Below are 12309 nucleotides of genomic sequence, written 5' to 3' on the forward strand. Positions count from 1 at the left end.
GTTAGGTTTTTGTAGAAACATCCTTAGGTATCTTTTATTTGCTTAGAGGCCCCTAAACTCTTCTATATAAGGGGTGCTCCTAGACATGTAAAAGGGTTGAACATTTTGAAGTAAAAACACTCTTGTGTCTCAACCATTTGTGAGAGTTTCCTCCCTTGGGAGTGAATACTTTTAAGCCTTATCTTGCATAGCAAGTGGCGGCACACATCCACTCATCTTCAAGGTTGCCATGGCTTCTAGCCTAGCCTTGTAGTGGCGTGCTTCTCACATTTTTACCATTTCTTTCCTTTCCATTTTATGTTTTCTTCTTCCTTTAATTGTTTTTGGTTTCCTATGGTTTATGTGCTTTCCATTTCCTTTTTGCTTTGAATCAATCCATCATCTTCTTCTCTTGAGCTTTGTGAAAGGAACCTTCACATCTAGATAGCTTGCTATCTTAATGTCCAGTGGGGATTTCACTTAGCTTTCTTAATCAACTCACACCATATTCAATAATCTTAAAAGAAGACAAGATAATCCTTCATCATTTGGTATCTAGAGCCTAGGTTATCTTGAATATGGTGTTTTTCATGTGCTAACCTTGTCTTGTTGTAGCTATCTTTGTATGGTTCAAATCCACTTCCATTGCACACAAAAACAATGCTGGCAGAAACTGTTCACAATTTTAAACGATTAAACTGCGCCTGCTCAGTGATCCAAAAATTACGTTCTTGATGTCAAAAGAAAGCTATGTGGTAGTCTAGTTTCTAACAAAAAAAGAACCAATGCATTGTGGAGAGAGTTATGATTGAAATAGTGAGCAAAGGTCAGAGCTGCCGAGATCACTGCGAATCAACGTTTTTCAGGTTATGTTGGGTAATTTTGGCTACTGTTTTTGTTACTCTTCTTAATCCTAAATGTGGTTGGATAACATATCTTTGGATGCTTAGTCTTTGAGCCTCAAATCCATGAGTTTAAATGCATGATAGCTACATGTTTGTGTCTTTGTGTATGTCATGTTGAGTCTTTAAATGTGTCTAACTTTTGCTTGAGTCATATGTCATATGCTTCTTTGAGTTTTCTTATTCTTGTTTCTAAGTATTTGAGCTATTGCATGAGATATATGCCTTTTGTTGTAGCATGCTCCTTGAAATTGATTTTGACCTAATTTTTAAGGAACAAAGTGTTCAAGACACCCTAAAATATCCTTCTCATCATCTTAAGTACCTAGTTTTGAAAAGAAAAATTATTTTCATGGCCAAAAACAGTTTGGCCGAGAGCTAATGTGTTGCTTGGTGAATCCAATTGGCTTTTTTTTCTAGCTGTTATGCTACCAAATTTTATACTTGGATTTTTGGTAATATTGGCAAATTAGTTCCATGCTTTAACTTGGTTATGATCTTTCTTGGTGTATGCATTATTTGAGGTATAATCTTGGCTTGTTCAAATGCTTTCCATAGAGTCTTTAAAAGTGTTTTTCATTGCTTTAGTCTTGTTCAAGTTTTGTCTTTAAAACAAAATTTCCTTAGAAGTTAAACTTTCTTGTTTTTGTGCTTTTCTTGCTTGTAACTAGGTGTTCTTTGTTGTGTCTTAGTAGTTTTCTTTTCTTGAAACTCTTGGGATGTTGTGGCCGAATCACTTGTCTTGCATTTGAAAGGTTTTGAACAAGTTTTTAAAAGTGTTTGCTTCACTCCTTTGGTGGATTTGGAGTGCTAGCCTTGCCTTGTTACTTTAGGAGAGTGATCTAAACACTTGGGTTACATTTTGGGTTGGAATTGGTCTTGGTTTTCATGTTGTCTAACCCCTAATTCATTTATTTTGTTTCGGCTTTGAGTGTTTTTGTTGTAGGAATCATGGCAAGTTCATCAAATGCACCTACACCAAACAAAAACAATACATTGATGAGATTGCTTCGGGATTTGAAGTTGTCTAGGAAGGAGGCCTTTGAACAATTGAGAAAGGACAAGGAGCAAAGTGACCTAAGAATCCAAGAGCACATTCAAAGGCTTGAAGGTAGGGAGCAAGAAAGAGAGGCTAGGAAAAGAGGGCATTCTAGGCGCAACCTATCACAAAAGAAGCAAACTCCAAAGATTCCTAAGTTCAAAGGAGAAAATGACCCAAACATCTACATTGAGTAGGAACAGAAAGTGGACCAAATTTTTACCATTCATGTAGTTAGTGATCAAAAGCAAGTAGATTTGGTAGTCTTAGAGTTTGAGGATTGTGCCATGACTTGGTGGCATCAATTATGTATGGACAATATTAACCAAGAGTCACTCGCGACTTCTTGGAGGGACCTTAAAAAATTGATGCGCGCTAGATTTGTTCCTTCCTATTATAGGAGGAAGAATCTTTTGAAGCTCCAAATGCTTCAACAAGGGTCCATGTGTGTGGATGAATATTACAAGTTAATGGAGTCCATGCTTCTAAAAGTAGGACTCCAATTTGAAAGTGAAAAGGAAAAGGTAGCTAGATTTGTGAGTGGGTTAAGGAGGGACATACAAGATTTAGTAGAGTTATATGAGTACTCCTCTCTTGACAAAGTTTTACATTTGGCCATCAAAGTTGAAACTCAATTGCAAAAGAAAAAAAGGCCAAGAGGAGTGGTTCATACAATTACTACTATTCTAGTACTTGGAAAGATAAAGAAAGAAAACATGATAAATGACCACCCAAGAGTTCCCAAGACCCACCTCCTAGGACTAATTCGTTTAGGCTTTCAAATGAAACTCCTAATTCTTCTCAAGGTACATGGACAAGTTCTATAAAATGTTTTAAGTGTTTGGGATATGGGCACATAGCTTCAAATTGTCCTACCAAAAGAACCAAGGCCTTAAACCTTAAAAGAGAAGTAGAGAGTGAACATTCTTCTCCCCCTTCCCCCAAAAGTACTTCTTCCCACACTTCTTCTTTAAGTGAAAGGATTAAACCCCTTGAAGGTCGATTGTTAATGATAAGGCACCAACTAAGACAAGTTTCCAAGGAACTTGACCCTTCTCAAAGACAAAACATTTTTCATTCAAGGTGCTATATCAATGACAAACTATGTCCCCTCCTCATAGATAATGGAAGTAGTGTAAATGTGGCTAGCACAAGGGTTGTGGACAAGCTTGTCTTGAAAACTATCCCTCATGCCAAGCCTTACAAGCTATCATGGCTTAAGGAAGAAGACATTAAAGTAACTCAACAAGTCCTCATTAACTTTTCAATTGGAAATTTTAAAGATGAGGAGTTATGAGATGTTGTGCCTATGGAAGCAACTCATATTTTGCTAGGTAGGCCATGGCAATTTGATAGAAAAGCTTTTTATGATGGCCATGCTAACACCTATGCTTTCTCCTTCCAAGGCAAGAAGTTCACACTCCTACCTCTCTCACCCAATCAAGCAAATGAGGACTAAGCATGTTTAGAAAGGAAGTTCACTAATCCTTCATCCCTTTCATTTGTGTTTGTTATTTTTGATTCCCAAAGTTGACTTAGTTGAATCAACTTTATTTGACTTGTTGACCTTTGACTAGGTTTGACTTGTTGACTATAGTTGACTTGACTTAAGCCAACATGCTAATCTATGTTTATTTTCTTTGTAGGTTAATTAGGAGTAAGAAAGCAATGCCAGGTGGCGCATGGTGATTGGGGAGCATAAATGATGTGGAAGAGAGAGTAAAGCAAAGGCATAAAGCAAAAAGTAAAAGGCATGAAGCAAGTGTACCTATGTACCTTTGGTCTCCTTTGTTTTTAGCACTCTTTGGCCACTTTTTGGAGACATATGAGACACATTCTTTGTCTCCTTTTGTGCTAGAACGAAATTAGCCTTGCACACACCATAGTTGGCTCTTTTGTTCTTGGTTTCCTATGGTTTATGTGCTTTCCATTTCCTTTTTGCTTTGAATAAATCCATCATCTTCTTCTCTTGAGCTTTGTGAAAGGAACCTTCACATCTAGATAGCTTGCTATCTTAATGTCCAGTGGGGATTTCACTTAGCTTTCTTAATCAACTCACACCATATTCAATAATCTTAAAAGAAGACAAGATAATCCTTCATCAAGACTTCACATGTTTTAGGTTTCTAGGGTTTGCTTGTTAGTCCATTTCATGTTTTTGTATTTGCTAAAGGACCCCTATGAACTCCTATTTAAAGGGTGCTCCTTGTCTTGTAAAAGGATTGATCATTTTGTTGCTAAACTATTGTGTTTCAACCATTGTTTTTCCGTGAGCTCTCCTTCCTAGAAGTGAACTCACCTTTGCCTTATCTTGCTTGCAAGTGGCGACACCATCACTCATCTCTAGGGCTTGATTGGCTTAGATCCCCCCTATGAGTGGCGTGCTTCTTCCATGCTTGATCTTCTATGCTTTCCATTTTTAATGTTTCTTCTTTTCATTTTGTTCTTTAAGTGTTGTTAATGTCGTGTGAGTTTAAGCTTGAATCCAACTCTCTTCTTCCTTTCATGAGCTTGAGAAATGAACCTTCACATCTAGATAGCTTGCTATCTTAATGTCCAGCAGAAATTTTCAAAAAGCTTTGTTAAACAACTGCACCATATTCATAATTCTAAAAGAAAACAAGATAAGCCTTCATCATTTGGTATCTAGAGCCTAGGTTATCTTGAATATGGTGTTTTTCTTGTGCTAACCTTTGTTTGTTGGCTTGTTTGGCTTGGGGGAGCTCTCAACTTTTTGGTGTTCAAGTTGGTGTGCGCATAATTTGTCCACTTCACTTGAGGTTAAAGTATCTAAAATCCCTATCTCTTAATATATGTTGTTTGGTGAAGTGAAAACATGAAAACTTGGTGCTTATGTTTCCTTTGGCCGAGAGCTTGTTAAAATGTTACCATGCCAAAATTTTTCTTCACATGTTAAAAGTCTTCTTAAAATGTTCATATGCTTCTTTGAGTTTTCTTGTTCTTGTTTCTAAGTTTTTCAACTATTACAGGAGATCTATGCCTTGTGTTGTTTCCTTGAAATTGATTTTGACCTAATTTTAAGGAACTAAGTGTTCAAGACACCCTAAAACATCCTTCTCATCATTTTAAGTACCTAGTTTTGAAAAGAAAAAGTGTTTTCATGACCAAACACAGTTTGGTCGAGAGCTTTTACAATGCTTGGTGAATCCATTTGGCCATTTTTACTAGGTGTTATGCTACCAAATTTTATACTTGGATTTTGAGTGATATTGGAAAATTAATTCCATGATTTAACTTGGTTATGATCTTTCTTGGTGTATGCATAATTTGAGGTATAATCTTGGCTTGTTCAAATGCTTTCCATAGAGTCTTCAAAAGTGCTTTTCATTGCTTTAGTCTTGTTCAAGTTTTGTCTTTAAAACAAATTTCCTTAGAAGTTAAACTTTCGTGTTTTTCAGCTTTGCTTGCTTGTCTTTAGGTAATCCTTGTTTTGTCGTAGTTGTTTTCTTTTCCTTGTTTTTCTAGAGTGTGGTGGCCGAGCCACTTGCTTTGCTTTTGAAAGGTTTTCATATCTTTAAAGGTGTTTTCACTTGTTTGGAAGGATTTTGAGTGCTAGCCTTGCTTGTGTGCTTTGGGAGTGTGATAAAAAACACTTGGGTGCTTGAGAAGACCACACTTGGTCTCGGGTTTTACATTGTTTGTTAACTAACCTCTTGCTTGTCTCGGTTTTTGGTGAGTTTTGTTGTAGTAACATGAATATGGATCCAATCTTAGAGTTAGAAGAGGAGGAGGAGTCGGCCTCACCTTATTCCCCTCCCATGTTGACTCCTATGGCCCTAGAAAGTGAACAAATGACCATTGCCAACATCTTACGTGAGATGGAAGGGAGTAGGAGAGAAACTTTTGACCAATTGAGGGCGGATAGGAGGCAAAGTGAGATCTTCTTACAAGAGCACATCCAAAGACTTGAGCTTAGAGAAGATGAGAGGAGAAGAAGGAGGTCCTCTTCCGAGGACTCTAGCTGTGGTGGAAGAAGAAGAAGGCACGACCATGATGGTGGTGGAAGGCGCAATCAACTCCCACAAAAACAACCTCCACCAATCAAGATTCCAAAGTTCAAAGGGGAGAATGATCCAAACCTTTACATTGAGTAGGAGCAAAAAGTGGACCAAATCTTCAATATTCATTTAATTAGTGATCAAGAACAAGTAGATTTAGTAGTTTTAGAATTTGAAGATTATGCCATGACATGGTGGCATCAATTGTGTATGGACAATATTAACCAAGAGCCACCCGCGGCCTCTTGGATGGACATTAAGACTTTAATGCGCGCTAGATTTGTTCCTTCCTACTATAGGAGGGAGACTCTTTTGAAGCTCCAAAGGCTTCAACAAGGGTCTATGTGTGTGAATGAATATTTTAAAATGATGGAGTCCATGCTTCACAAAGTAGGACTCCAATTTGAAAGTGAAGAAGAAAAGGTAGCTAGATTTGTGAGTGGTCTTACAAGAGAAGTTCAAGATGTAGTTAAGTTGTATGAGTACTCCACTCTTGACAAAATTTTACACTTGGCCTTAAAAGTTGAAAGTCAATTGAAAAAGAAACAAGAGGCCAAGAGAAGTACTTCATACAATGACTACTACTCTAGAACTTGGAAAGGAAAAGAAAGAAAGGATGAGAAACCTCCTTCCAAAGACCACCCACCTAGGACCAATTCGTCTAGAACCTCCCATGAAAATGCAAACTCTTCTCAAGGTTCAAGAACTAGTTCCATCAAATGTTTTAAGTGTTTGGGTTATGGTCACATTGCTTCAAATTGACCAACAAAAAGGAACATGATCTTGAACCCTAAAGGAGAGGTTGAAAGTGAACATTCTTCTCCCCTCTCCCCAAAAGGTTCTTCCTCCCACACTTCTTCCCAATCTTCAAGTGAGGATGAAATCAAACCTAATGAAGGAGGTTTGTTGGTGGTTAGGCGCATGCTAGGCCAAGTGCCTAAAGAATTTGAAAACCAAAGAGAAAATATTTTTCACTCAAGGTGCCAAATCAACAACAAAACTTGCTCCCTCATAATTGATAGTGGAAGTTGTGTTAATGTGGCTAGCACAAGGGTTGTGGACAAGCTTGGTTTGAAAACCATCCCTCATGCCAAGCCCTATAAGCTTTCTTGGCTTAGTGAGCAAGGTGAGATCAAAGTGAACAAACAAGTCCTTATTAACTTCTCCATTGGAAACTACAAGGAGGAGGTGTTATGTGACTTAGTGCCTATGGAAGCAACCCACATTTTATTAGGAAGGCCATGGTAATTTGATAGAAAAGCTTTTCATGATGGCCATGCCAATAAGTTTACCTTTAGCTTCCAAGGCAAAAAGATCACATTACTACCTCTTTCACCAAGAGAAGTCAATGAGGACCAATTGCAAATGATAAAGAAAAGAAAAGAAGAGAAGGCGCAAGGGCATGGCAATGAGTCCAAGAAGAGCATGATCACCCTCAAAGGGGTAAAGAAGGTAATGATTGCCCAAAAACCCATCTTCCTAGGTTTTCCTAGTGAATCTTCCCCCTCCTTCCAAAACCCTCACTCTAGATGTCCCTTAGACTTGTCATTAGTCTTAGATGAGTTCAAAGATGTTTTTCAAGAACCTCCAAAGGGTCTCCCACCCCTAAGAGGTATAGAACACCAAATTGATTTCATACAAGGCTCATCTTTGCCTAATAGGCCAGCCTATAGGACTAGTCCCGAGGAGGCTAAGGAAATTCAAAAACAAGTGAATGAGTTGTTAGGAAAGGGGTGGGTGAAACATAGCATGAGTCCTTGTGCAATGCCCGTGATTCTAGTCCCCAAAAAGGATGGAACATGGAGAATATGCATAGATTGTAGGGCTATCAACAACATAACATTAAATATAGGCATCCCATTCCTAGGTTAGATGATTTAACTGATGAGTTACATGGTTCAACCATATTTTCCAAAATAGACTTGAATAGTGGGTATAATCAAATTAGAATCAAAGAAGGTGATGAATGGAAAACCTCTTTCAAGACTAAATTTGGATTATATGAGTGGTTAGTCATGCCTTTTGGTTGACCAATGCACCTAGTACATTCATGAGACTCATGCACCATGTTCTTAGAGAATTCTTAGGGAAGTTTGTTGTGGTATACTTTGATGACATTCTCATTTATAATATGTCTAAAGATGACCACTTGCATCATTTAAGGAGTGTGTTAGAAACCTTGAGAAACGCATCCTTGTATGCTAACATGGAGAAATGTATGTTTGGATAGATCATGTGATCTTCCTAGGTTTCAAAATAAATCAACATGGGGTCCATGTGGACCAAGAAAAGGTGATGGCCATTAAGGATTGGCCTCTCCCAAAGAATGTAAGTGAGCTTAGGTCTTTTCATGGGTTGGCTAGTTTCTATAGGAGATTTGTGCCAAACTTTAGCATCATAGTCGCCTCTCTCAATGAATTGATCAAGAAAGGTGTGGTCTATAAGTGGGGAAAAGATCAAGAAAAGGCTTTCGAAACTTTAAAACAAAAATTGATCAATAAACCACTCTTAGCCCTCCCTAACTTCTCCAAAACTTTTGAAATTGAGTGTGATGCATCCAATGTAGGCATTGGGGTCGTGCTTCTCCAAGAAGGGCACCCCATAGCCTATTTTAGTGAGAAACTCAAGGGAAGTCACATCAATTACTCCACCTATGACAAAGAGCTTTATGCTCTTGTGAGAACTTTGCAAACTTGGCAACACTATCTTCTTTCAAAGGAGTTTGTGATATCTAGTGACCATGAATCACTCAAATTTTTGAAAGGACAAGGCAAGTTAAACAAGAGACATGCTAGGTGGGTAGAGTTCTTAGAACAATTCTCATATGTGATCAAACATAAGCAAGGAAAGGCTAACATTGTGGCGGATGCATTTTCAAGAAGGCATTCCCTCCTTTCCATTCTTGAAACTAAATTTCTTAGTTTTGATCATATTAAGGAATTGTATCCAAAGAATGTTGATTTCTCCTGCATTCTTAGTGAGTGCCACCAAGGGGCTTACAAAGACTTTTACCTTCTCAATCAATATCTTTTCAAAGGTAAGAGACTTTGCATTCCCCAAGGTTCCTTAAGAGCCTCACTCATTAGAGAGGCACATGAGGGAGGATTAATGGGGCATTTTGGGCCAAACAAGACTTTGGAAGTCTTGAAAGAACACTTCTATTGGCCTCACATGAGGAAGCATGTAGATACGCATTGCAAGAGTTGCATAGCATGCATGAAAGCCAAGTTTAGAGTCCAACCCCATGGTCTTTACACTCCCTTGCCTATCCCTTCCAAGCCTTGGGTTGACATTTCTATGGATTTTGTCTTAGGCCTCCCAAGGACAAAAAAAGGTAGGGACTCCATTTTTGTAGTGGTGGATAGGTTCTCTAAGATGGCCCATTTCATTCCTTGCCATAAGATTGATGATGCAACTTATATTGTAAATCTTTTCTTCAAGAAAGTGGTAAGACTACATGGCCTACCTAGGTCCATTGTGAGTGATAGGGACTCCAAGTTCCTAAGCCATTTTTGGAGAACCTTGTGGGGTAAACTTGGCACCAAGCTTCTTTTCGCCACCACTTGCCATCCCCAAAGTGATGGCCAAACCGAGGTGGTTAATAGAACCCTAGGGCAAATGTTAAGATGAATGATAGTGCAAAACTTTAGAGAGTGGGAGGAACTTCTTCCCCACATAGAGTTTTCCTACAATAGGGTTGTGCATTCCACTACTTCTCATTTCCCTCTTGAGGTTGTGTATGGATTCAATCCCCTAACTCCCTTAGACCTCCTTCCCCTACCCACTCATGAGGCATGGACTTGCCAAGATGGCGAGGTCAAAGCCAAGTACATCCAAGACTTGCATTCACAAGTCAAGGAAACCATTGAGAGGAGAGTTAAGAAACAACAAGATGATGGTAATAAGGGAAGAAAGGAAGTCATCTTCCAAGAGGGAGATTGGGTGTGGCTTCACTTGAGAAAGGAGAGATTCCCTACTCAAAGGAAGTCTAAACTCCTCTTGTAACATCCCTAAGGAATATTATTGATATTAAATAAATAAAATTCGAAATACAAAACATACCGCATTTAATATAAACTATTTCCCAAAACACGGGAAATTTAAATCTTTAATATATAAATCCATAAAACCAGGAGTCCAAAATACATAAAACTGAAATAAAAGTCAATGACTCCCGACAGGGTTACATAATATTCTCAAAGCTAAAATAGTAAACATATATATATATATATATATATATATATATATATATATATATATATATATACACACACAAAAATATCCCCTACTAGCCCTCGCTCTGAGTCTAAGCATCTCCTGGCCCACCTGTCACATCATCTGCTCCCGGATAACAAGTTATCCAATCATCGCCACACACACACAGATAGAGTGAGCTATGCACAATAAAAATATAAAGAGATATATGAAATAAATATATTCCCCAACCCAAAATAACATAATTCAAATTCTCATACTTTTCAAATCACCCAACCATGACCTCATAGTCCTTCATGAGTCATATGCATGAACTGGGTCTTTGGGACTTCCTTGTGCTCCCATAAAACTAACTCATTCGTGGTCCAACCCTATGAGCCTATCCCGCTCATAGTCCTGCTCTACAGACTCCTCGTCTGTAGTAAAACATTCAAGTCTCATACTTGGATCCTGGCATACACGCAATCAACATACTATGGACTCCTCGCCCAATAGTAGCTGACGGGAACATAATAGTTCCTTGCCCATCGTGCGCCCAACACATGCAATCACCATACTAAGGACTCCTCGCCCATTAGTAGCCGACGGGAACTCAACCAGTTCCATGCCCATCATGTGTCCAACCACCGAGCACATCCCAGACCCCTATTGGACTTAGTCCTTTAAGCCCAAACACCACACCACATGCATATACATCCTATTCCTAGGATAAAACAACCAAAACACACTCACTAGCACATAACACATAGTAACTCGCATAAACTCGTGTAAGCCAGGGACGTTCGCCCAAGCTAAGCCTTCCGCCTCGCTTAGGCTAGCTCACCTCGCCTAAGCAAGCTTAAAACAGTGACCACACTACGTTATCTCGCTTAGGCGAGATTATCTCTCGCCCAAACACCCATTTCAAACTCGCCTGGGCTAAAAATGCAAACAAAGCATCACACATGACCACGACATCTCGCTTTAGGCGAGACCGTCTCGCCTGAGCGAGACCCTGGTTCGCTCAAAACCCACAAAACCCTCGCCTGGACGAGAAGTCGCGCTCAACACGCACAACTTCATCACTATCTCGCTAGGCGAACCTCACTCGCCTGAGCGAGTGTCTTTGTTGGTCAAACCCAATCCTCTTCGCCTAAGCGAGAACCTCGAGTAGGGTAAGAATATGAGTCGCTGCATGTCTCGCCTAGGTGAGTCCCGCCTGCCTGAACGAGAATTGCAGGTTCTGTAAGCACACAGGCACTGCACCAGAGAACCCAAATATGCTCCCAAAACACACCAAATCAATTTGACAACCTTACACTCACAGAACAACATAGTACAAACGCCATAGAGACTACCACCCCCACTTTTCATACCATAAAAGTATACACAACACAGAATAGCCATCATGAGAATCAATTCACATGAAATTTTCAATAAAACAGTACCCAATTACCCCACCTCGAATTCACCCACAATCTAACTCGAATTCTCTAGCAATAGATCATCAATCTCATACAGTCAGACCAAAACTTAACAACAAGGGTTCAACTCCCCTAACCTGGAATTAGTGATAAAAAATTGAGGAGACAGAAACCTTGATTCACAATCTCCCTCTTGCTTCAGCCCAAATTCCGATTGGCTTTAGTGTGGGCTTAATGGCTATTCAAGTCCCTTAGTGGGTGATTTTTCAGCACCTAATGGTTACCCTTCTGCTAGGTTTTCTTTACCCCTTCACATTCATACCATAACTAATAGTTAGCAAAAATAAAGCTTATTCTTTGCCCACCAAGGTTTGAACACGTGACCTTCCAAAGCACAACCATTATGCCAATTCACATTTGGTGATACCCTCTAATAAAAAATAGTTTACATTATCAATCCCATACTCATACATATTATTAAAAATTAATAATAAAACAACAACACATAATTGGCATACATAGGACTCGAACCCAAGTCCTCTCACACAAACCAAGTACTCTCAACCACTTGAGCTAGTTCTTTTACATGTCACACTAACAAACAACTAATGCCATAAAGGCTCTTTCTACTCACATTTATTAATTAATTAATTTCACGGGTCTTACACCTCCCTAGAGGGGATGGCCCCTTTCAAGTCATTAGGAGAGTTAACAACAATGCTTATGAGTTAGACTTACCACAAAGCTACAAC

The sequence above is a fragment of the Vigna unguiculata genome, chromosome 11 (assembly GCF_004118075.2).
Source record: "Vigna unguiculata cultivar IT97K-499-35 chromosome 11, ASM411807v1, whole genome shotgun sequence".
Classification (NCBI taxonomy): Eukaryota; Viridiplantae; Streptophyta; class Magnoliopsida; order Fabales; family Fabaceae; genus Vigna; species Vigna unguiculata.